This window comes from Suricata suricatta, chromosome 7, assembly GCF_006229205.1.
Source record: "Suricata suricatta isolate VVHF042 chromosome 7, meerkat_22Aug2017_6uvM2_HiC, whole genome shotgun sequence".
Classification (NCBI taxonomy): Eukaryota; Metazoa; Chordata; class Mammalia; order Carnivora; family Herpestidae; genus Suricata; species Suricata suricatta.
This window is the reverse complement of record NC_043706.1, coordinates 54,205,636-54,233,279: the sequence shown is the minus strand read 5'-3', so window position 1 is coordinate 54,233,279 and position 27,644 is coordinate 54,205,636. Positions and strand designations below refer to the sequence as shown.

The 27,644-nt window shown below is 35.2% G+C and overlaps 1 protein-coding gene across 1 annotated transcript in view; it reads left to right on the top strand.

Moving 5' to 3' along the window:
• KHDRBS2 (KH RNA binding domain containing, signal transduction associated 2) overlaps positions 1-27,644 on the top strand; it is a 543,955-nt gene that overhangs the window by 123,132 nt on the left and 393,179 nt on the right. The window lies entirely within an intron of this gene.

Below are 27,644 nucleotides of genomic sequence, written 5' to 3'. Positions count from 1 at the left end.
TATCTGAAAACTGCTTATCCTTGAGATATTGGGTCAATGTTATTTTTGCAAAGGAGCCTTTCTTAAATCCTTCAAACTCTTTTAAGTAGTGCTGTCATCGGAAAATGAAAGTAAATATTGACTGCTACGATGAATGTGAGATCCAGATAATTGAGTAAAATTGTGTAAAGCATGTAGCTATTTCACATGCGGTCGGGTCGCCTAGAACATAGAAATTACATATCCAGGTATTAAGGTAGCTTGCAGATAAGATTATTGAGCCACTGTCAGTGTTTGCTGAAGAAAAGAAAGAAACGTGTTTTAAGAGGAACTCTGAGGGACCTAGGATGGATAAATGCCTGCTAATTTTTATAAAGCATTAAAGGATAGAGTTATGAACCCCTGACTGGTTGACTTGCTATCAGTCCTGACTGCTATCTTAAAAGACTTGAAAAAAGTACATACTTTGTTAACATCTAAAATAGGAAAAATGTGTGATTAGAAATAGCTAGCACAGGTCTCTAAAGGCAGATCATGTCATACTAGCTTTTTAGGCCAGAAAATGCAGTTGACATAACATTCTTGCCTTTTAAAGGCATTCTACCAATCGCTTCATGATACAACAGAGAAATACAGGGCACAGGGAAAAGTATTTAGGAGGATTGGTGCCAGGTTGAAATAATGTGCGTGGTTTGAATTGTCACTTTGGAAAGCCATGTTTATTGGTGTGCTACAGAGATATGTTCAGTACGTCTATCACTGCCTTGAATGAGGTGCTAAGGGTAGGCTCATCACACTTTTTTGATGTTTCAAACTGTAAAGGAGAGCTGTTATATTGAATAACTGAGTTAAGATATGTTTTGTATCTTTACAAAGGGTTAGTTTCAAAACAAATATAATAATATGTACTTTGTTTCCAACACACGTCATGAGTCTTGTCTATATAAATCCATACGGCAGGACAGCTTTAAGAGCGGCATGCTATTCAGAATAGATGAGCAATCCTATTCTGCATTACTCAGATTCATAGGATATTCCATTTTGTTCTAAACTGGACATTCTAAAATATAGTATAAAAAAGTACCCTGAGACTTACCAAAAGGGAATTACTGTTATATGATCCACAGTTGCTCAGAATCATCTCTTATGAAGAAAAGTGCATGGAGAATTGGAAATTTATCTTGGAAAAGAGAAGACTCCAGGAAAGAAAAAAAAAAAGTAACACTCTACAAACATTTGCGTTGATGCCTGAATGTGGAACAAATACAGAGAGGCATTTCAATGCCCAATGCAGATAATGTGAATGATACTGAGTGGTTATTTTTTTTAATGTTTTTTATCTATTTTTGAGAGACAGAGAGAGACAGCATGAGCAGGGGAGAGTCAGAGAGAGAGGGAGATACAGACTCTGAAGCAGGCGCCAGGCTCTGAGCTAGCTGTCAGCACAGAGCCCGACGCGGGGTTCAAACCCAGGAACCATGAGATTATGACCTGAGCTGAAGATGGATGCTTAACCGACTGAGTCACCCAGGTGCCCCTTGAGTGTTGTGTTTAAACTATTTAATGCATGCATTAAAATGACTTTATCCATGTTAAAATAGCTTGTTTATTTTACCAATCAATATCAACAGGCCACATGTATTTTTGAGTTCAGTCTAAGGGAAAAAATGTAAGTAGTTTTTCAGAAAAGGAAAGTCTGTGGGAAGTATGTAGATGAGTTAGGAATGACATCCATCATCTTAATCACAATAAATTGGTATTATAGGATATCACATAAATTTTATATCAGGAGAATAAAACATCAAGTGTATGTAGAAACTTTGCTAAAGATTTTAATATGTTTTCTCATAGATTTCAGACCAGAATAAGTCAATGATGCGGTAATTAGCTTTAAGGTAACCTTATTTTAATAATTTGAAGATGCTAAAACCAGGGACTTTAAAACTCAGTAATTCATACAAACTTAATACCTTGCTTTCCAAAATATATGAAACCTTTACACTTTTTAAAAATTTTTAAGTGTTTATTTATTTTTTGAGAGGGAGAGGGACACAGAGTGTGAGTTGGGGAGGGGCAGAAAGAGAAAGAGATACAGAATCCAAAGCGGGCTTCAGGCTTCGAGCTGTCAGCACAGAGCCTGACGCGGGGCTCGAACCCACAAACTGTGAGATCATGACCTGAGTCAAATTGGCCACTTAACCTGACTGAGTCACCCAAGTGCCCAGAAACCATTACACTTTAGATGTTCATGAAGTAAAATCAATATATGAAAATTGATATCTATCTATCTATCTAAAATATAATGCATAAATGTTTTCCTGGATACATTTCACCACTTGCTTGTTTGTAACATTAAACATTTAATTACAGGATTTCAGAATACATTTCTTTAAAAACATACAAACATATAGCTGATAGAAATATTAACATTTGTCTCTTCCTTCTTAAATTTATGGACATAATTTATCCTGACTTACAGTAGTCCTATTTCATCATTAACATGAAATTTTTTCTATTATTCATGTTGCTTATTCCATTGTGGTATTCTAGATGTTTCCTTAAGTTTACAGTGCTGCTGTGTTTACTTAAGACTAATTACATTGATTACATTTTTATATGGAAAATAAATCCCTATTTACATATAAAGCAAACATGGTGATCAGGTATTTACAAGAGGCACTAATGTTTATGGACACTAGTATCAAAGAGTTCACTTTACCAAATACTTCTTTGGGGTAAGGCTACATCTTGAGACTTGTCTTCTTTTAAATAATCTGCGTTCTTGTAGTGCATGTGTATTCTCTGGGTGTAGGTTTATTTAGTTTATTAGAACCTAAATCATAATTTCTGGTTAAAAGGAATAGATATATCCAGAGACATACCTTGGGGGGATGTTTTACAATACAAAAGACCTTGCCTTTGCAATGCTGAGGTTTGCAATTTAAAATTTACGTTTCAAGCAAAACTTAATTTACTCCATACAATACTAATAATGGTAATAAAATAGGAATACTACTTTCTCTGCAAAGGTGGAATATATTTTCATGTTTTGAAAACTGAACCTGCATAATATCTACAGTGTTTAAAAAAGGCTACAGTAGGGAAAGCTACCCCAAGTAAATAATAGTGTCAACTTTCAACTAACTAAAGTGACATGAATATGAATAGAACGGCAGAGTGTAAGAATAAGGTCATCAAACCTGACATACAACACCAAACATTTTGAATATATGACCATCCACGTATGTGGGAATCAAACAGCAGCTTGTCAAAAACCGCTGCAGCAGACACTAATTGTATTCCCTCCGATATGTGCCGCTGGTGTCCTACTTGAAATACCTTGAAATGGCTGTTTGAAGAATTTTTCTCAGTTCATCTCAGATGAACCAAGAAATTAGTTAACTTTGGTAGCAGCCCCTGACCAATGACAGATGGCATTTGGAAATTATTACTTAGTTTCAACTTTCACTTCTTGGGTGGATCACCTGAGGGGTGTTCTCTACTGTTTCGCAGAGGTCCCCAGTGAGAATGAGCCACAGATGCTCATAGCAATAACCTAATGATGAGTAGTATTTTCTTGGCTTTCTTTCCTTACTTTCCTCACTTAGTCACTTCCCCTGTGCTCCCTAAAATCCCCTCCCAACTAAGCTATTCACACTAAAGACTCTGTCACAGGGTCTGCATGTAGGGCAGTTCAACCTAAGAAAACGGTTTATTGATGCTCTCACGTGTTCTCATCGAGATCCATGTAAATATACCCCAAAAGATACAAGATTGCAAAATTGTATACCCGAGGAATATTACCCAGCAGTCTTTGGGGCTCCCAGTCACATTTCTGCCCATCAAAATAGAAATCGAAATCTAAAGCAAAACGATAAGGCAGCAAGTTTTTCATCCTATTCATGTTTTGTATCCTCATTATGTAGACCTTGGCCTTTAGCCTCCAGAAAACTGGCTAGAGTTTACCCACTGCTATTTTACAATATCCTCACAGATTGATCCCATTTCCCTGCCCTCGTGTGTTTCTTCTTCCTTAATTGCCACAGATTGAGTGTAAGCAGTAGAAAAGTGTAGAAATTATGCAGAAGGGTGAGTAGTATAGATACAAAGAGCCCTAGGGCTTACGGTTGTCATTTCCTTTTTGCTACTTATTTATTTTTATCTATTTTTTAATTACTTTATAATATTTCAAGTTTTTATTTAAGTTCTAGTTAGTTAGCATATAGCGTGACATTATTTTCAGGAGTGATTCACGGCTTACATATGACACCCAGTGCTCATCACAGGTGCCCTCCTTAATGCCCATCACCCATTTAGCCCGACCCTGCCCACCTCCCCTCCAGGAACCCTCAGTTTATTATCTATAGTTAAGAGTCCCATATAGTTTGTTCCCCTCTCTCTCTTTTTTCTTTCCCCTTGTTCATCTCTTTTGTTTCTTAAATTCTACAGATGAGTGAAAAGGTATTTGTCTTTCTCTGACTGACTTATTTCATATAGCATAATACACTCAAGTCTTTCTCTGCTTTTGGTGAGTTAAGAGGTATTGACTATTTAAAACCACTCAAGGATATTTCCCACTCCACATATTATTTGACAAAGAATTAGGGAAGTCAGAACTTTTAGCTCAGGGAAATCACACTAGGAAATATGTTTTTAATAGAATAAATTGCATTTAAAGCTCTACAGATCAACTTTCTTTCTAACTGAAAGATCTAAGCATATAATTATTTTAGCACTTATGTAAATTAAAGGTACAAGAGGAAATCTACCTACCTTATATGTGAGCATGTACTAGAATAATTTGTGGGATAAGAGTAAGTGCTCAGAAAAACAAACAGAAAGTGAATAAAAATTTAGAGATTGCATAGACAGATCAAGACTGGCTATATAAAAATGATTATCATGAAGCCTATGATATAATCCTTTAAACCAAAACTTTTTCATCTCATTTAAAAACTAAGCACTGTATCTATTATGCACAGGAAAAAAATACTTTAAAAAAAATTTGCTACTGTGAACAGAAGAAAAATTAGAAGTATCTACTACACTGAACTTCAGTTCTGTTTTGTTGAGAAAACTGAGGCCATGTCAGGATCTCTTTCTCCTATCCTGTCTCTAAAGCTCCTTTGTCACAGAGGATGAAGTTTCCCCTGTATTGCTTAATTTCAAATTTTTTTAAGCTAATTCTCATGTCATCTGCCAATCTTCTCTAGAGTCTTGTCACTTTAATACTGTTTGTCAGTATCATCTTTCTACAAGCTTTTTCGTCTTAGTCAGAGTAAATGGCTAAACCTTTCCCATTCAGAAAAGAAAGAATAAATATTTAGCTCCTCTCTAACATCTTTTCCCTCTTTTTAATTTTAACTTTAAAAAATAATTCTCTTCTCATTGTGTTCACTTCTACCCTGCCGTTAACTTCCAAGTTCATCCCATTCTGGCATTCATGCTTATTTCTTCATTATTCAAGTCTGTTATACATTTTTTGAAAATGTTTAGCCTCATCTGATCCTATAAATTAAATTTCAGTAGTTCTAACAATGAGAAAACACTCTGTATATTTTCACATGCCTCCTCTCCTGTGTAATGGTATCTCCACTGTTTTTTCCAAAACTATCCTCTTTAAGACCCTTACTGGCATTTTAATTATAACCACCAATAGAATTTTTTTCTATGCAAGACTTCCATACTAAATTGTACACAATTAATCTCTCCTTTTTAAAGCTTTATATTTTCTTTGATTGTAAAGCACTGCATTTACCCTTATACTTCTCTAGTTTTCTTCTTTGCATCTTTTCCTTCTCTTGAGCCCCTAAATATCAGTGTTTCTCAAAGTTTCATTCTTAATTCATTGCATATAACGTTCGACACGAGTGATCCTTAATGCTTTTGGTTTTACTTTATACATCTCTTTGATAAACTATTGGTAGCTATGGCCTTTTTGTCCCAAGAAGGGAGATGAGTGGGTGACAACAGACATATTACACAAACACACAGCATTTGTACATTTCAGAAGACATGAATCTTCTGAAGCCCATTGTGGACTTTTGATTTAAAACTTTGAATCATCTATTCTCTTTAACTATCCATTGATAACTCTCTGAAACTTATGTTATTTATCTTCATATTTACTACAGAAGTCTCCCAAGTGTACCAGCCTCTACTCTGGCCCCAACAAATGCATCTTCCACTCAACTTCCAGAATTATCTATAATGGAAACCTATTTATAAAATCTAAGGTTTTAAATATCATGTAGAGTGCTTCCCATTATTTGTATACTACCTGTCTTTCCTGCAATTATCTCGTCTTCTCTTGCACACAAATTACTTTTCATGATGTGCACAGTATGGGCTGGAAACTATATCAATTATTTCACCTTGTTTATCTCCAAAATTGTATCTTTTTAAAGTATTGCTAAGAGCTTTGGAATTCTTCATGGAAAGTACAGAAAGCTAGGAGCTTAAATGAGAAATATGGAAGGAATGTAATTATGAAGGCAAAGGTGCCCTGGAAAATTTGTGTCTTTGTAATTGTGGAGTGAGATTAATAGACCATAGGGCTTGGATTATTTTTTTCATATTCAGACATTTTAAATATTCTTAGTGAATATTTGAAAGTAGATAAGATGGGCAGAGGGAAAGGATAGCAGCTGCAAATGGGAAGTCTCCGATGGCGAAGTCCAAAGCGGACCTGGCGTTAGGGGGCAGTGGCAGAGCATAAACCACCTGCAGAGAAGCTGGCTTAATTACCGCTAAGGCAGCCTTTAGGGTTGATTGTCATTTGGCGAATGATTTGACTTATGCCATGTTACTTTAATGGTTTAAAAGTCACTGACCTTCTCATTGTTCTCATCAGTATCAAGTAGCTCTGATTAAGTGTATGTTGTATTGATAAAGGGGCTGTATAATGAGAACTATGTGGATTGAATCAATATTTAGGAGTGGAGTAATAAATGGTAGTCTCAGAATGTATTTATATTTCTTTGAGATATGTCATTATATAGAAATGATAAAAAACTTTTAACTCAAGATAACAAAGCAATTTTTATAAAAATATATTTCTAGTCTTGCCTTTCCACTGGCATCTATTTTTTTTCTAAAAAATTTTGCTCATGAAAAAGTAATGCAATCTTAAACCAAAGGTTTCAAAACACACTATGTTTTCAGTTTGTTTTTTCTTTCTTTTTTATGTTTTTTTAAAATTTATTTTTGAGAGACAGAGAGAGAGTGTGAGCAGGGGAGGGTCAGAGAGAGAGGGAGACGCAGAATCTGAAGCAGGCTCCAGGCTCTGAGCTAGCTGTCAGCACAGAGCCCGATGCGGGGCTCGAAGGTACGAATTGTTGAGACCGTGACCTGAGCCGAAGCCCATGTTTAACCGACTGAGCCACCCAGGCGCACCTCAGTTTGTGTTTTCATCTTTAAAAAGTCAGAGTTGTTTTTAGCATTGCCCATTTCAGGATAAAAAAGGAAGCATTGTATTGGCTAAGAGAAAAGTGCATAGAAAAAATTACTTACAACTTACCAGTGGCTATTTTACACACTGCTGGGAATAGTTACAAATACCCAATTTTACACTCTTCCTGCAAAAACATGCTGGCAGTTTGATAAGATAAAACATTAAAGATGCAGCTTTGTTTATATTTAACTTTATACATTGTTGTAATGACAACACATGTAGTTTTTGGTGACATTTCTCTATTTTCCTTAAATCTTTCTTAAGAGAGTAATCTGTATAAATCATATCTGCAAAATATAATGGGACTGTAAATTCTAGTTCACAGTCGATATCACACAGAACCATTTCCAGGTGTCATCAACCTCCTCAATGGTCTTGACAAGCTTCAGTTCCTCGTTGTGCCTTTTGTTCGACAACAGACTGCCATTTTAGGTGAAAATGAAATATGAGCAACTCACTGTAGAATCACTTTTTTTTATTAGCCTTTGAATTGGTCACAGTCATAGGAGATAACATTTTTAGGTAAATTTTGCATAAGTAGAAATTTAGAGGGCTCCTTGCTTTACCAATAATAAGAATTTCACATAAATCACACTTGATAGTATAATTTCCTCCTGAAATATGGATCCGTTAAAATACCAGGCTGGTCTTATCGATATTGGTTTTATTGCAGAAGTGGTGCTGCATCTTCAGGTTATCTGATTAGTCAGAAGAGCAGATGCATTCCAAGGGCACAACTGTTGAAAAACAGATGCAATTACCAAATAATTGAGGCTTGTCAAGATCACCTAGCTCCCTGAAGAGGAGCGTATGATAAACTTTATGCATACCAGTATTTGGAATCAAGAAGACAGAAAGTTATTGTGAGCCTTTGCAGGCTAGTGCATTGATTCTAAGTCAGAATATAGCGATCAATCATGGTTGTGCTTCTAGATAGAAGAGTTAGCCCACATGTCTGTCATTAACATCGGTCAACGGTGGGCCCCGGCAATGAAGGAATAGGAAATGTGCAAGTGAACACAGCCGCAAAGCAAACATACAGAGCTGCAAACATTAAAAGGTTACACACTGAACTTTTTCATGTGATTTGAAGATTCCAGCTAAATAAATTTCACTGAACAATAATTAAGCCACTTAGAGGAAGTTTTGTTCGTTTAACCTTGGGAGCATCAGTATATCAACTCAAAGATTTTAAATAATTCATTAAACCTAAGTCAGAGTTTCTAAAGTAGTAGCCCATGCAGGGTGCTTAATAATCACACATTTAAGAAACAGGAATTAGTGGACAACATTTAAAACCTGAGCATTTCCCCTAGAAAATCTGTTTCAAAATATTACTTTTAAAACAATTTGGGAAGGAGGGTATTACTGGACTTTTATAGCCTAAAGTCATTAATCATTTGGTGAGAAGTAGTGGGTCTTTTCTTTAGATAGGCTATGCCCTCTCTAGTTTGCGCAAGTCTCTAGCACTTTCTTTTATTCACTGACACTGAAGACAAATTATCAGTTGTCACTTAATATAAATCTCACAGTGCTTTTTAATTTATATCTGGATTTTGCCTTCATTATTGTTGCCTGAATTGCCCCTTAAGATCTTGAGTTTGCAATTTTGCTCTAATTAAATTGACTTTGAAATTATATACCTAATATGGGCAATCCCCAGAAGACGGTCTGCTTTAGCATGGAGAAATCTAGAAGATGAAACATGCAATCACTGGATCTGAGCACTACACTGATTTAAGAAAGGGCTGAAAGTCAACCAAATGAGGTTTGGCATCCAGAGGCCCAGAGCAAACAGTAGGGAATGGGCAGGAGGAGCACATTTCAAATAGGGAGACCAGGCCAACTTTGCAGGTGCTGTTAGTGAATTCTTACATATGTCACCAAAGAACTATGTATGAGCCTTGCCTCAAGGAACAGAAGTAAAGACTGTGTCTAAACCGCTGTGCTTTTAAAGTGTTTGGCAAGCATTTGCCAGGCTGAAGCCAGAAATCTCAAATGGTTGTGACTGTTCACTGTGGTAAAGAGGCCGAGCTAACCACTCTCACTGACAGTTTAACATTAGTGATAGTCTTACATTGTAATTGGTTTTCTAATGTTTTTTTTTCATAAGGGAGAAAAAAGTCAAAACCTTAATAACATCACAAAACATAATTTCAAGAAACCAAATCTAAAATCTAACGAAAAGCAAACAGTATTCTATTTGTGATATCATACAAAATTATGAAACTCTTGAATAAACTATAATGGATAAGAACATTCATATAGTAATGGAATGCTGCTGAATCTTAAGTTTTAATGAGTTCCTCATATTTAAAAGAGTATATCTCCTGATTGGGAATCATTTACTGAAACTGCATCTTAACTAAGCTATGTATGATTTGAAAACAATCCGTCTTCCTTCGTTCTATTTTTCATGTGTAAAGTGTTATCATTAGACAAGTTAGTTTGCAAGAGGTGGCAAGCTATGGCCTATGGACCAAATCCTTGACCTTTGCTGGTAAAGTTCTATTAGAATATAACCATATCCCTTTGATTATGTATTATCTACAGCTAATTTGTGTTATGACATAGCTGAGTAGTTCAAAGAGACCATATGGTCTGAAAAGCTTAAAATGTTTATTATCTGGTCCTACACACACACACACACACACACACACACACACACACACACACACACAAGTAGTGGTGACCAATGGCTTAGCTACTCAACAAATTTTCGTGAACAAATTGGACCAAAGTAGGCATTGTTAATCTGGTTCAAAACTATTTGCATTGGGGCGCCTGGGTGGCTCAGTCAGTTAAGCATCGGGCTTCGGCTCAGGTCATGATCTCACGGTTTGTGGGTTTGAGCTCCGCATCGGACTCTGTGCTGACAGCTAGTTCAGAGCCTGGAGCCTGCTTCCAATTCTGTATCTCCCTCTCTCTCTGACCCTTTCCTGCTCACACTCTCTCTCTTACTCTCTCTCTCTCAAAAATAAATAAAAAGCATAAAAAAAAGAAAACAAAAAAAACTATTTGCATCTCATGCTCATGTTAAGAGGAATCATTTCTGGTCTTGATGCTGGAACTCATGGGAATTTTATAAAATGCATTAGAAAGAAAGAAAATAAGGAATCTGATCCTTTTTAAACACATTACAAGTGGTGGCATAATAAAGATAATATTAGTATGTTGTATGTTTCCACTAGGTATCTTTCTGGAAACAAACATAATGATCAAAAGGTTAACATGGTGACAAATTCATCAATTAAATCAGGCTAACATTGTAGAAAAGTCTCCATCAGTACATTTTGCTTCCTTCCAGGTACTCAGGTTTCAGCTATATTGGCTGCTAGTAATTGATTAAAGATAATCCATTAAAAGAGTGTTTTTAAAATTTTTTTAATTTAATTTATTTTTTAAATTTACATCCAAGTGATTTAGAGATCCTTTTTCTCTGCATGTTTACCAACATCTGTTGTTGCCTGAATTGTTAATGTTAGCCATTCTGACAGGTGTGAGGTGGTATCTCATTGTGGTTTTGTTGTATTTCCCTGATGATGAGTGACATTGAGCAATTTTTCATGTGTCAGTTGGCCATTTGGATGTCTTCCTTGGAGAAGTGTCTATTTATGTCTTCTGTCCATTTCTTCACTAGATTCTTTGTTTTTTGGGTGTTGACTTTGGTAAGTTCTTTATAGATTTTGGATATTAACCCTTTATCTAATATGTCATTTGCAAATACCTTTTCCCATTCTGTTGGTTGCCTTTTAGTTTTGCTGATTGTTTACTTTGCTGGGCAGAAGCTTTTTATTTTGATGAGGTTCCAGTAGTTCATTTTTGGTTTTGTTTCCCTTGCCTCTGGAGACCTGTTGAGTAAGAAGTTGCTGCAACCAAGGTCAAAGAGGTTTTTGTCTGCTTTCTCCTCAGGGATTTTGATGGCTTCCTGTCTTACATTTAGGTCTTTCATCTATTTTGAGTTTGTTTTTGTTTTTGTTTTTGTTTTTTGTATGGTGTAAGAAAGTGGTCCAGGTTCATTTTTCTGCATGTTGCTTTCTAGTTTCTTTTTACAAGCTTGTAAAGAGACAGATTCCTGGGCTCTACCCTTAGAAATTGTGACTCAGTGGCAGGGAGGGGGTGCAGGGAATAGTTTGCATTTCTAACAAGTTCCCAAATGATGCTGATTCAGCAGCTTGGTCAAGAGACCACACTTTGAAAATCACAACATTAAGTTCTTCATTTAGTGATAAGGAAATAAGGGATAGCCTACTTGACATATTCACTTGTACATTCTGTTACAAGGGTAGTTTTAGACAAGTACGGTAGTTTCCCCTTCTCTGTGTGTAGGGGGTATATTTCAAGATCCCCAGTGGATGCCTGAAACCCAAATAGTACTGAATCATATGTATGCTATGGTTTCCCCTATATATACATACCTTGATAAAGGTTAACTTATAATTTATAAATTTACAAGAGATTAACAATAACAATAATAAAAGAGACCAATTATAACCATACATAGGAATAAAAGGTATGTGAATGTGGTCCTTTTCAAAATATTTTATTGCACTCCACTCATTCTTCTTGCGACGATGTAGGGTAATAAAATACCTATGTGATGAGATGAAGTGAAGTGAATGCCTTAGTCATTTGTGATGTAGCATTAGGCTACTACTGACCTTCTAATGATAAGTGAAAAGGAGGATCATCTGATTCTGGACTGTGGTTGACCATGGGTAACTGAAACGATGGAAAGCAAAACCACAAATGAGACTACTATAGATTAATCATTCAAGCAAAGGGCAGAAACTTTAAAACAACAATAAAGACTTGAATCTTGGTCCTGGCTTTTTTCTTGTATTCATCAGCCAGTTAAAATCTCAGTTTTTTTGTAATTATATACTGGACATGAATTTCCACCTATCTTATAGGATTATTTTGAAATGTTTTTAACTGTTTAATACTTTGTATATCACAGTTAAAATGTAAGATATTTACAAACATTTCAAAAATATTAACTAGTTTTTAGCAATGTCATTCATCAAAATAAACTGGGTCATTTTGCTGATTTCTATTCATAATTATTTACCTCAGTTTATTCTCAGTTTGGTATCTTGCTATGAACAGATGTGATTTATATCATTAGATATTTTTATGTACTTGCTCAAAACTCTATCCACCATAAAGATAATAAATCATTCATTGAAAATGAGACACCAATCTATCTCCCATTTACTTTTTTTTTTTTTTTTTGAGAGAGAGAGAGAGTAAGAGAGAATCCAAGCAGGTCCCACAGGCCCCACACAGTCAAGGAGGAACCGGATGCGGGGCTCTATCTCACGAATCCGAGATCATGGCCTGAGCTGAATTGTAGAGTCAGATGCTTAACAGACTAAGCCACCAAGGTTTCCCCATTTAGTTCTTCATTTCGGCTCCCTGCTCCTGTCTTCCTTGTTTTCTGCTGTATTGATTTGTGTGGGGACTACGTCATCAGGCCTATATTACCTTTGGCTTCCTGTTTTCACCAATTAGGACCTCAGCAGGAAATCAGAGAGGAGAAGGATGGGGAATGAGGTGAGGATATCTATACCCCTGGTCCACCTCTGATATTTCTCAGGATGGCTATTTGTTATCAGTATCACTGTTCCTTTTGTGGAATCCTGCTCAATGGCACTTCCTGTCCTGCTAACCTCTGCTCCTTCACTGTAGATCTGAGGAAGATGCAGCTTGATGTTACAGGATCCACATGGAGACTCACTTGTGCGACCTTTATTTGCTTCTTTTGTCTTTTTACATATACCTTTTGTAAATAAGCCCTCTGAATTGTTGCAATTTTAGTGGATCTTGTTGGGATACTAACTAATAATAACACCCTTATGATGAGCTTATGAAATAAATGTTATTTTACCATTTTACAGATGAAGAAGCTAAAGCTCCAAGAAGTGTCTCAAACCAAATTCAGTATTAATGTTCAAATATGCAGTCTTTCTGCTACCAAAGTTTCTCAAACGTTGGTACATGTAAGGATTACTTGGAGAGTTTGTGAAATATTTATCAGTAAGCTACATTAGCAGAAATTCTGATTGTAGTAAATGGGATAAATTTTAGAAATCTGCAGGGCGCCTGGGTGGCTCAGTTGGCTAAGCCTCTGACTTCAGCTCAGGTCATGATCTCATGTTCATGGGTTCAAGCCCTGTGTCAGGCTCTGTGCTGACGGCTTGGAGCCTAGAGCCTGCTTCTGATTCTGTGTCTCCCTCTCTCTCTCTGCCCCTCCCCTGCTCATGCTCTGTCTCTCTCTGTCTCAAAATAAATAAAAACATTAAAAAAAATTTAAAAATAAAAAAATTTTAGAAATCTGCATTTTAAAAGCAAGCACAGGTTTTTTAGACCTAATAATGTTAATAGTAATCTCGTTATCTCTACAAATACTACTATTAATGAGCATTTGTTATACTATTTGTTATACTGTTAGCTAGTATCTTCATAAAAATCATAGTGAAGAATATGACATTCTTATCTTTTTATAGATGAAGAAACTGAGTAGAGAATTTAAGGAACTTGACTAAGATTATATACCTCAGATCAGTGGCTCAGGAATCTTATTATGAGCCCATGCTTTTGCATGCCCCACTCTGTAGGAGACCTTTGGACCATTCTTAGTGAACTGCAGCAAACTACCACTAGGTCCCCGACTTCACTGCCTCTCAATTTCCTCACCTTATTACATGTCTTTAGTTACTCTTCTAAGGGGATGAGTCTATCATGATTATAATCCTGGTATTTCTAATTCACCTTCTCATGCCGAAGGCTGTGAAAGGGATAATATCATCTGTTGTGGTGTCTCTATCTCTGTGGTCTGTTCTATCTCTACTAAAGATTTTGTAATTAAAAAAAAAGTGATCATGAGCGATTAAACTAGTACATATATATACTACATATGCATCTATACATAAATATGTATGTGTGTATGTGTGTGTTTAGTAGTTACATACAGGTATGTCCACTCTTAAAATTTAAAATCCATGGACATGTTTTCAGCTAATCATCTACAAAGAATAATGGCTAATTTTTTTCCATTTTGAAATATTATATTTAACATCTGTAACATTGGCTTCATGTGATAAGAACAATTTAGTTCTATATTCCTATTTCTGTAGTGTCTTCTTAAAACTCTAGACTACTGTTCTATAACAGACCTTATATGGTGATAGAGATGGTCTGTGTACTATCTAATAATGTATTAGTCACTAGCCAGCCACATATGGTTCTCAGCATTTGATATATGGCTAATGTGACTGAGAAACTGAATTTTTAATGCTTCTTAATTTCAATTAATTTAAATTTAAATAGTGACATGTGACTTGTGGCCATTATATTGGGTAATACAATGCAAGAAAGCAATTATACAGCGTTCTTTGATCACTGATTCTTTAGTTGACATATTTAAAGCGTATTTTAATCTGGTTCTTTAAAAACTTGGAAGCGGTTACAATATTGAAGTCCTTCAAAAGGTTTAGATCGTCTTCATTAGTGGCTCTATTTCTATTGCTATTTAAATTAAACCCAGCATATCAAAAATATATAGTTGGTTTATGTATTCTGTGTCTAATGACTTACTCTTTTTGGTTCCTGTGTTACATTTTTTATGAATGCATTTTTTGCACTTTGGAACTTTACTTTCTGTAGCTGTGATGGATGTTGTCGGTGTGCTCTCATATTTGAGCAGTCCCCTATGAAATCATGACAGTTACCTATAAGAATGCAATTCATTGTGTCTTCCATAAATCTGTAATCAAGTATATAACTTGTTGTGGGGTTTTAATAAAGTTGTAAACATAGGAAATTTAAGGCCATCATTTCACACTGTTTTAATCCATAAAACATAGAAAAATGGTTGTTATTTTATCCATCTGCCAGAAAATAGCGTAATTTTAACAAGCCTTGGAATAAATACATTGAATATGATACACATTTTTCAGTTGAGTCTGACATCCAACCTCATGAATAAAAAAGGTCCTATTTATCATGCAGTGATAGTCATACACATTATATTTATCATGTCTATAAGGGAATAAGTTATTTTATGAAATTTCTCTGTTACTTCATAATAATTATATAATTATAATCATGTTAGGTATATAAGTAGAACATACTTGCTTTAAATTTGTTTTTAATTTTATATTAGTCTGTATATTGGTTGGGATATGGCTTTAAAATGTTGATTTGTAATGTGTTCTTATAATAATCTTCATGTGGAGGAAGTGATTAATTCTGTCATGCTTATGAATATCTACATTAAAGATGTATTTAGAAAGGTATAAATCTTAAATTTATCAGTTGAATGAAAATAGTTAATGCAGTTCATTCATTGAACAAATTTGAAAGGCAGTTATTATTTTAAGGGACTGTGATACTCTTCCACTTTATAAAAGGCAGTATCTAAGACAAATTTCGAGTCTTTGTTATAAACAGTATCTAATGCCTAAAAATCATTCCTCCTGCATTTCCACCAAAATACTTATTAAAATCCATCCTTAAAGAGAAAATCTTACACGGTGAATATTTGAACTCACAATCCATCTATCCACAATCACAGAGATCTTTACGGCAACTACAAATCAAAGGAATTAGACTGAACAATTCAATAACAAGAATCATCTCTACCCTAAGAAGTAACTACTGATAATAGCCCCTTTGCCAGTTGGAGAAACAGGAACACGGAGTAATTTGCCCGCAGGTCCTACAAGGAGTAAGGGGTAGAGCCTAGTCTGGCTCAAAAGTGAATGCTCTGAACTACCACTCTATGTAAATACTTACTTAATTGTCCCTGCCCTTGGGGAAATTGTAGACTAATAGGAGGGGATAGATTTGTAAGCGTTTAAATGCAGGGCAGTTACTGGCTGTAGGCAGACTCAAGTCAGCTGATATAAAGGATAGAAGGAAGTTATTTATTCTATAAAAAGTGGGAAAGACAAAAGATAGGAACCGTTTGTTATGTCTATTTTCAGTGGCTTAGCACAACCCACAGTGCCTGGAAGATTCTAAACATATAATTACATGATTGAATAAGTGAATTAATCAATCATTGAATGAATCAATGAATGAGAAACTACAGACAATCATAACCAGAAGTGTTCACAGGATCTCAAAATGTTATAAGGAAACTAAAAATATTAGGCTTAAAGATAAAGATAGCCTTTATATTAGTAAACATTTTTCATATAATTAAACACCAAAGGGCAAAAATTATAACAGTAAATTTTGATACAAAATAAGAAAGAATTATCTAAGACTTGTTCCCATGTGTAGCTTGATATATGAAATTTAAGAAACCTTAGTATAATAAAAACTTCATTTTCTTTTCAAATTCCATATATTTTGCATTATTAGTTTGTAACCTATTATATTACTAATATGTTATAGTAAGAATGTTTTAAATTTTGATCTATTTTTTAATTATTGAAGTGAAATTAATACAATGTTCTAGGAGTTTCAGGTGTACAACATATTGATTTGACAGTTTTATACCTTCCTTAATAGCTCACCACAATAAATGTAATAGCTCACCCGTACAATGTAATTGCAATATTATTGACTGTATTCCCTATACTATACTTTTCATCTCTGTGACTTATTTTATAACTGAAAGTTTATACCTCTTAATTCCCTTTATTTCACCCTTCCCCCCTCCACAATGCTTAGATATTTATGTACATGAGAGTTTAATAATAATGAAGAATTCAGTTACTTTGGAAGACAGGTAACAATTTCTTACAAAACAAAACAAACTCGTATCATATACTTCAACAATCATACTTATGGTATTTACCTAAAGGGTTTGAAAATTTATATCCACACAAAACCTACACATAGATGTTTATAGCAGTTTTATTCATCATTGCCAAAAATTGGCAATGTTCTTCAGTAAGTGAATGGATAAATAAACTGTAGTACATCTAGACAATATGTCTCAATGTTAAAAAGAAATGAGCTATCAAGCCATGAGAAAACATGAAGGAAACTTAAATACATATTACTAAGTGAGAGAAGCCAATCCCAAATCAGATTATTCCAGTTAGATGACATTCTGATAAAGGCAAAACTCTGGAGACAAACAAACAAACAAAACAACAATAACAACAACAAACAAATAAAATAACCCTCCAATGATTGCCAAGAGTTGTGGAGGAGAGAGAGGAATGAATAAGTGGAGCACATGGGATTTTTACAGTAATGAAAATAGTCTCTATGATACTATAATAATGCATACATGTCATTATATATTTGTCCAAACCCATAGAATGTACAAGATCCTGAATAGTGAAAGCAATCTTGAGAAAGAAGAACATAGCTAGAGACATCACATTTCCTGGCTTCAAACTATATATATGGATATATGTATCCATTCATCAGTTGATGGACATTTGTGCTATTTTCACAATTTGGCTATTATTGATAATGCTGCTATGAAAGTATTGAGTTACACGTACCCCTTTGAATCAGTATTTTTGCACTCTGGGTAAATGTCTAGTAGTGCAATTGCTGGATTTTAAGGTAGTCCTATTTTTAACTTTTTGAGAAACCTCCATACTGTTTTCTAGAGCCACTGCACCAGTTTGCATTCCCACCAACAGTGTAAGAGAGTTCCCTTTCTCTGCATTCTCACCAACATCTATTGTTTCCTGTGTTGTTCATTGTAGCCATTCTAATGGGTTTGAGGTGGTATTTCATCATGGTTTTGATTTTCTCTGATGATGAGTGATGTTGAGCATCTTATCACATGTCTTTTAGTCATCTGGAGGTCTTTTTTGGAAAAATATCTGTTCATGCCTTATACATATCTTTTGATTTCATTTCATTAGCATATGTTTTGAATCCTTATTTGTATCAAGATAAGGTGATTCCCTCCTTACCAGGTCCCTACTCTAAACTCCACCAAATGAAATCCCTCTGTTTTGCATTAAACAAGTCTTTATCATGTACCTTCTCACTGTACCATGAAAAATGTTGCAGCCCTACTTCATGACTCACTCATTTAGCCGTGTGGAAGAAGGCTAAAATTGACAAAAGGAAAGAATACGGGCAGGAAAACTCAAGTTAAGAAAGGGTGTGCATATTCTCTGCTTGTTCAGCACGGGAAACCCATGTATAGAGTTTATGAAATCATGGTTCTAAAGCTCTGGTGAGGTTTATCAGGTTCTTTTTCTGAATGGGAACCACAAAAAGAGCAGCCTAGGGACTCCATAAAGAATAATAGGAAGTGGGAGAATTTGTTTAGATTCATGAAGAATGGGAAACTTTGAGATGTGGGAGAAGAAAAATCTTTCATAAAAGATGTATTCTACTCAGGAAGGAGGGAAAATTTGCCAGAGATCTACAAATAAGGATTGATTCATTTCATGATTGTTGTTAAGATTAGGGTAATAATGAGTACTCTTGAACTATGATTAAAAAGTTTATGAATCAGAGAAGAGGAGGGGTGCAAAAGAAACCATGAAGACAAGTGGCATACATAGGTAACAGACTAGACTTACACAAACCATTTTTAGCCAGACCAAATTCTCCATGGATATTCCAGGTTATATGGATATCACTGTTCATAAGACTAAAAAAAAATTGGTGCTAAAATTAACCACAGTGGAAATGGCTTTTTGTAAATACTGACCATCTGTTTGTAATACTGAATTATGTGATATGATGAGCCATGAGATCATGACCTCAGCCAAAATCAGGAGTCGAATGTTTACCTGACTGAGCCACCCAGGTGTCCCCAGAACCGATTCTTAAATAGCAAGTTCCCATTGACTTAAGAAGGAAATTCCAGTAAAAAGGAAATACATGAATAAGGCATGAAACAGGTTTGTGTACTTAAAAAACTCTAAGTGTTTTGTGGCCCACAGCACAGAGTTCAAATGGGTGTGGTTGAGAGAAACACTTCAGAGAGTAGTGAATGAACACCAACTCATGTATCCAGCTCTAAAAACTTGGACTTTATTTTATAGGGGATGCAAAATCAGGGACAACCTCTATCTCGTAAGAAGTTGAAGATTGCTTGAGATTAATGCTCAGGTTGAGTTTCCAAGTAGACATTTACTATATGACACTTGAGTTCAAAGAGGTGAACAAGGTCACTGTAGGAGCAGAAGGCCACGTTCAGATCCCTGGGGACACCAAAATATTTACAATCTCTAACTCTTTACACGCTGTAAGACGAGAACAGAAAAGTGGTCATCAAATTTAGCAGTGTTTGGAAATATTTGTAACATTTGCCAAGCAGTTTAAACACAAACTGAGAAGGCCATATACAGGAGAAAGAAAAAACCTGAGCAAGTGTGATATTGTTTTACCTACCCATATCTTATAAAGGCTCAAAAGGACAGTTATTTACAAAGAACATGTCATTTGTTTGAATTTTAATTAATAAATGCAAATCTGCCAACAGCAAAACTCACCAATAACAAAAGTAACAGTGTTTATGAATGTCCACAGGATGGACACTACTACTATGTGATGTCAAGTAGCATCACAGGATTGGCCCACCTGAACACAAGCGTGTGAAATGCATCACATTGCGAGGTGCCAACATTCTCCCTTGTAGCTTAATGCTTCTTAAAAATTAAATACAACTTTGCGCAAATGCAATTTCATGGGTAGTGTGCACTAGAAAAATTATGGGATCAATAATTTGAAGCCACTACAGATTTGGCTATGTTGTTTTGAAGAACAGAAGGCAGAATTTAAGGGCTTAGGATAAATTTGTAGCATGTTTTAGAAAAATTTATTATTTAAAAAAAATTTAAATGTTTATTTATTTTTGAGAGAGACAGAGACAGAGCCTGAGAGAGAGAAGGGCAGGGAGAGAGGAAGACACAGAATCAGAAACAGACTCCGAGCTCTGAGCTGTCAGCACAGAGCCCAATGAGGGGCTTGAACTCACAAATTGCAAGATCATGACCTGAGCTGAAGTTGGACGCTCAACCGACGGATCCACCCAGGTGCCCCATAGAAAAATCTAAAAAATAGTGTGGGAGGGGTGAGTTTGAGCCCAGTGTCAGGCTCAGAGCTTGACGCCTGCTTCAGATTCTGTGTCTCTCTTTCTCTGCCCCTCCCCCGCTCAGGCTCCCGCGCACGCACTCTCTCTCTCTCTCTCTCTCTCTCTCTCTCTGTCTCTCTCTCTGTCTCTCTCTCTCTCATATATATAAATATTTTTAAAATTTTAATAGAATTGGAGTTTCTCCTCAAATAATTTGATAATGCTGATGAAGCTGACCTTGTTTAAATGGTCTTAACATTCATTTGTAGTGGACACTGGTGTTTAAGAGAATAAAGAGAGAGAGGACAGCATGGACATAGCTTTACAAAATAAGAAATTTGCTAATTAGAAAACAAAACTTTTCTGGAGTTTTGAAAGTTGGTGTACCTTTACCAATTGCTTGCACAAAGCAAGTCATTACACACCCATAAATATATTTTTTCTTCTGATTCATTCTGTCATTATTCTGTTTTTAGTGAAAGATTGTCTCACAATGGTAAGATTAAGTTAGCCCAGCTATTTAAGACTTTGGAGTGTGGTTTTCATCTTACATTTACCATTTGGCTTTCCATCCTTGGAAAATTTACTTGCCCTCTCTAAGCTTTTATACCTCCATGTCTGAAAAATAATTAGTAATGAGATAATAGTAGTAATGAGATAATGAGATAATGATAGAACCTACATCCAGCAGCAGTTTCTAATTCTGACTTCAAGAGCAGGAAGCCAGGCATGAACTGGACCATTAGTGGGTAAGGTGTTCTGCACAGATAAACATATCACTCTTGATTCTCTTCTCTATGGCCTCATGTTGTGAATACCCTTAACATAAAATTTAATTGTGATTTATACTCAAACTCATTCTTTGTTGGAGTAAGCAGACTTTTGAAATAAATGGCGATCAGAACAATAATTTTGGAATAGAAAATTTACATCTATTTGTGGATACTTTAAAAGAAGAGAGAAACTCTGGTAATTTTGAATTATTTTATCATACAGAGTCAGAACCAACAGAACCACTCCTAAATTAAATGAATGCAAATGAATGGACAACTGAGAATTAGATTCAAATGGCAGATGTGAATTTCTTCTGTTAAATACTTATGCCAGGAAAATGATTCATGGATCTAGAAATTAATAAATATTGAATGTGAAGTTTCTTCAATATTAAGACTCTTCAAATTGTTTCATGATTTACAAAAATAACATAATTTTATTTATTTTAAATTTAAATTTTATTTATTTATTTTAAATTAAAAGAAATAACATGCATATTGCAACATGAACTTACCATGGCTTTGTTTGTTTATTTGTTTGATTATTGATAAGATTGAAGTCGGGAATTTATACTCTGAAACCAATGTGTGCTAGATTCCCCTTTAATTCCCCTGATTCTTTGTCTATAAAATGGTCATAATAAGACTGCTAATGAGTTAATATAGGTAAAATGATTAGGATAATGCCTAGTAAATGATAATGCATATTAAATGTAAGCTGTCATTGTTGATAATACCAAGATTATGACTTATGTCACTTAGATCATAATCTAGGTGATGAAAATTACTTATAGACTTGTAAGCTTTTAAAATCTTTTATATTTTGTTTTATTTAATATTTTTTTGTGGAGGAGAATACAATTGGGGGAGGAGTAGAGAGAGGGCACAGAGGATCTGAAGCAGGTCTCTCTGACAGGCTAACAGCAGTGAGCCTGATGTCAGGCTGGAACTCACAAACTGTAAGATCATGACCTGAGCTGAAGTCAGGCGCTCAACCGACTGAGCCACCCAAATGCCCTTTTATTCAATACGTTTTATGATTGATATTATTTCCATCCCATTTCTTAAATAAGGTAAAAATAGGCCCAGAAAAGACTAGTGACCTACTTAACATCTCAAAACTATTATATTGTAGAAGTAGGTCACTAAAACATGCTGTTTTACCTTTTTGTCAACTCAAAATTGAAGAGAAAAGCCCTACTAACTACTTTATTTTCCTTTATAGAAAGTAAATGTTTCTTGGAAGTGTCATTTGATTTGGTCACTAAAACATTTTATGGACTCTCATTAATTCCACAGAGTAGGAATCATTAATTTTTTTTAGATGTTCATTTATTTTTGAGAGAGAGAGAGAGAGCGCACAGCAGGGGAGTGGTAGAGAGAGAGAGAAAGGAGACAGAGAATCCGAAGCAGGCTCTAGACTCCGAACTGTCAGCACAGGGCCTGGCATGGGGCTCAAACTTACAAACTGTGAGATCATTACCTGAACTGAATGAAGTCAGATGCTTAACCAACTGAGCCACCTAGATGCCTAGCCACCAGATATATGTATATCTCATACCCTCTATATCTCACACAAGTTGTTTCTATATCTTTGCGATTGTGGGTAATGCTTCAATGAATATGTGAGTGCAGGTATCTCCTCAATATCCTGGTTTCATTTCCTTTGGATATATACCCAGAGTGAGATTTCTGAATAATATGGTAGTTCTATTTTTAATTTTTTTGAAGAAACTTTATACTTTCTTTTATAGTGGCTGAACACATTTTCATCCAATCAGCAGTGCCCAAATGTTCCCTGTTCTCCACATACTCACCCTCATTTGTTATCTCTTGTCTTTTTTATGCTAGCCATTCTAACAAGTGTGAGATGATCCTTCACTGTGGTTTTGATTTGCATTTCTTTGATTACTAGTGATACTGAGCATCTTTTTATGTACCTATTTGCCATTTGTATGTCTTCTTTGGAAAAGAATTTCTATTTAGATCCTCTACCTATTTTAATAATTCTGGTTTTTATTTGTTTTCTGTTAAGTTGTATGTGTTCTTTATATATTTTGGATATTAACCTCTTCTCAGGTATATGATTTGCAAATATTTTTTTCTAGTCCAAAGGTTTCCTTTTCATTTTGTTCATTATTTCTTGGCTGTGCAGAAGCTTTTTAGTTTGATGTAATCTAAATTGTTAATTTTTTGCTTTTGTTTCCTTTGCTTTTGGTGTCAAATCCAGAATCTTACTGCCAGTACCGGAATTAAGCTGCTTATCCCATATGTTTTCTTCTAGGAGTTTTATGGTTTTAGATCTTTAAATTTTTTTAATGTTTCTTTATTTTTGAGAGAGAGAGAGAGAATGAGGGAGGGACAGAGAGAGAGAGGCACAGAATCTGAAGCAGCCTCCATAGCACAGAGCCTGACGAAGGTCTCAAACCCACAAACTGTGAGATTATTACCTGAGCTGAAGTCAGACGCTTAACTGACTGAGCCACGTCAGTGCCCTTGTGGTTTTAGATATTATGTTTAAGGCTTTCATTAATTTTGAGTTAATTTTTTTGAGTTGTAGAAGGTAGAGGTCCAACTTTATTCTTTTATATGTGATTATCTGGTTTCCCCAGCACCTTTTATTGATGAGGCCATGCTTGCCCCTTTGAGTATTTTTGGCTTCCTTGTGAAATATTAGTTGATATTATAAGCAAGAGTCTGTTTCTGGGCTTTTGACTCTGTTTCATTACTTTATGTGTGTACTTTTATGCCAGTAACATATTATTTTCATACCTGTGACATACTTTTCATTACTATAGCTTTGTTGTATTGTGTGAAGTCAGGAATTGTGGGACCTTCGACTTTGCTTTTCTTTGTCAGGATTGTTTTGGTATTTGAGGTTCTGCTGTGATTCTGTACAAATTTTAAGATTGTTTTTCTGTTTGTGTGAAAAATGGAAGTTTGTATGTGTAGTATAGATATTTAACAATATTAATTCTTCTGATCAGTGAACACATGATATATTTAGACTTATTTGTGTTTTCATCAGTTTCTTTGATCAAAATCCTATCGATTTTGGTATAAAAATCTTTTGCCTTATTAGTTAAATTTATTTCTCAGCATTTTATATTTTGAGTTATTATAAATGGATATTTTTTCTTTCAGATATTTCATTGTTAGTGGATAAAAACTCAACATATCTGTATGTTAATTCTTTCTTCTGCAACTTTGCTGAATTTGTTTATTATTTATAACAGTTTTTTGGTGGAGTCTTTAGGATTTTCTGATATATATATAACCATATTAGCTGCAAATGAAAATAGTTTTAGTTCTTCCTTTTGAATTTAGATGCATTTTATTTCATTTTCTTGTCTAATTGCTCTCCCAAGGAGTTCAGTGCTATGTTGAATAGGAGTAGTGAGAGTCGACAACTTTGTCTTGTTCCTGATCTTAGAGGAAAAGCTTTCAGCCTTTCATTGTTGAATATGATGTTAGCTGTGGCTCGTCACATGTTGCCTTATTATGTTGCAGCATATTCCCTCCTTGCCCATTTTGTTGAAAGATTTTATCATGAATGGATGTTGGATTTTTCAACTGATTTTTCTTCATCTATTGAGATGATGATCTGACTTATATCCATCATTCTATTTTTATGATGTATCACATTGATTGATCTGTGTATGTTGAACCACCTTTGCACACCAGGAATAAATTCTGTTTGATCATGGTTTCTGTTCTTTAAAATGTAATGGTGAACCCAGTTTGCTAATATTTTTTTCAATGCTTTATTTATTATTTTTGAGAGAGAGAGAAAGAGAGAGAACGCGAGCTGGGGAGGGGCAGAAAGAGAGGGAGATGCAGAATCCAAAGCAGGCTCCAGGCTCTGATCTGCCAGCACAGAGCCTGATGCAGGGCTCGAACTCACAAACTGTGAGATCATGACCTGAGCCGAAGTCAGACACTTAACCGACTGAGCCATCCACGTGCCCCAATTTGCTAATATTTTTGAGAATTTTTGAATCTATATTCGTTAGTGGTATTGGACTGTAATTTTTTTTTCCTGTAAGGTATTTATTGTCTTGTTATTGGGGTAATGCTGGCTTCATGGAATAATTTTGGATGTGTACTCTTCTTTTAAAATTTTTGGAAGAATTGGAGAAGGATTGACATTATTCTTTTTTTAAATGTGCAGTAAAATTTCCCATATAAACCATCCAGTCCTAGACTTTTTTATTGGGAGGTTTTTAACTACTGATTCAATCTCTTTCCTAGTAATTAGTCTGTTAAGATTTTCTCTTTTTTCATGATTTAATCCTGGAAGTTTGTTTCTAGGAATTTATCTATTTCTCCTAGGCTACCTATTGTATTCCTGTTCATAGTAGTCTCTTATGATCCTTCATATTTATGTGGTATCAGTTGTAATGTTTCCTGTTTCATATCTATTTTTATTTATTTTAGTCTTATCTCCTTTTTTTCATAGACTAGCTAAAAGTTTGTTAATTTCATTTATCTTTTCAAAAGAAAGTTCTTAATTTCATTGATCATTTTTATTATTTTTGTCTCCTTTTCTTTTGTTTCTCCTCTGTTCTTTGCTATTTTCTTTCTTTTTGCTAAATTTGGGCATTTTTGTTTTCTTCTAGCTTCTTACAATATAAAGTTAGGGTATTTATTTTTTAAGATATTTATTTATTTATTTATTTATTTATTTATTTATTTATTTATTTTTGGAGTAGGTATTTATTGTTTTAAACTTTTCCTTTTAGAACTGCTTTTGCTACATCCTACAATTTTGGGGTTTTTTTGGTCATTTGTTTCAAGATATTTTTTATTTTCCTTTTTATTTTTCCTTCTACTCATTGGTTTTTCAGGAATTTGGTATGTGTTGTTACTTTTCACATATTGGTGAATTTGGTAGCTTTCCTTCTGTTAGTTCACACCTGTTTTTAGTTCATACCATTGGGATCAAAATTGATACTTGGTATGATTTTAGTCTTCTTAAATTTGCTAAGACTTGTTTTGTGACCTATCAGATGATTTATCCTGGAGAATGTTCCATGTAAATTTGAGAAGACTGTGTATTTTGCTACTGTTGAATGGAATGTTCTATATATGTCTGTCGGCTCCATTTGTCAAAATATGGTTCAATTCCACTGTTTCTTTTTGTTTTCTTGTCTGGATAATCTATACATTGTTCAGAGTGAGATATTGAAGTCCTCTACTATTATTGTATTGTCTCTTTCTCCTTTCAAATCTATTACTAGTTGATTAATAAATTTAAGTACTTCCATGTTGGGTGCATTATATTCATGTTTGTTTCAGCTTCTTGATGACTAACCAGATTTTCACTGTATAATGACCTTTGCCTTTTGTTACTATTTTTAGCTTCAAGTCTATTTTGTATGATGTAAGTGTAGTTACCCTCACCCTCTTTTTGTTTCCATTTGCATGGAGTGTCTTTTTCCATCCCTACACTTTGATTCTGTGTCTTCCTTAAAGTTGAAGTGAGTCTCAGAATGGATGCCTTTTGGTCAGCTGAGAAGATGGAGGAGTAGGAGACCCCAAGGTCACCTCCTCCCAAGGACGACACCCATAGCACCATAAATAACTCAGAAAATGGCCAGAACACTGGCCGAGCAAACTCCACAACTAAAGGCAGGGAAGAGACCAAATAGAAGAAGGTGAGAAGGGTGAAGAGGTGTCCTGGGAGCAAAATGGACTGTGGCTATCCCCTGTGGGGAGGGAGCCCATGGTACCAATGGCAAAAAATAGACTTTTACACTAGGGAGTCTACAAATAGAGTGAATGAATCTCTATAATACTTACCTTTGAAATAGAGAGGGGTTGAATTTCCTGAGTTCTTAAAACCAGTGAGACTTAAAGCCTGGAATTTTAAAAATCAGTGGGCTTGGGTTTGGTAGAGCCTAGAGAGCATTAAGAAACAAAGTCCCTGCCCTTAAAGAGACAGGACAGCAAACAGCCTGTGCAGATATAGCCTAGAATTAGTAGTTTGAAACACAATGGGGGCAGATAGGAGGAAGAATGATTTGTTCATGACAGAGCACTGCCTAGAGAGACCCCACAAGGAACAAAGAAGCTGTCAGGTACCATTTCCATTTCCTTTCCCCATCAGCATAAGTAACAGCCACCTGCTGCAGGGTCACAATACCAATACTCCTTACCTAACTTGCTTCCACTAAGCATCACTTCCCATGTTTGACAGATCTGTCCTTCCTAGGTGGGCTGGCCTCAGTCCAGTTCAGACCCATACACCAAAAGAGTATCACAAAATCCTGCCAACAGTGTGTCTCCTGACCCATATGTTTTGTGGGACTTCAGTTCTGGCAACAGTGGGGGTAAGTCTTGTTTCACAAGCAGACCACTGCATACCTTGCTGCCTATGATAAGCAAAGAGAGCCTCTGCAGATAATTGGACTGAAGGAAAAAG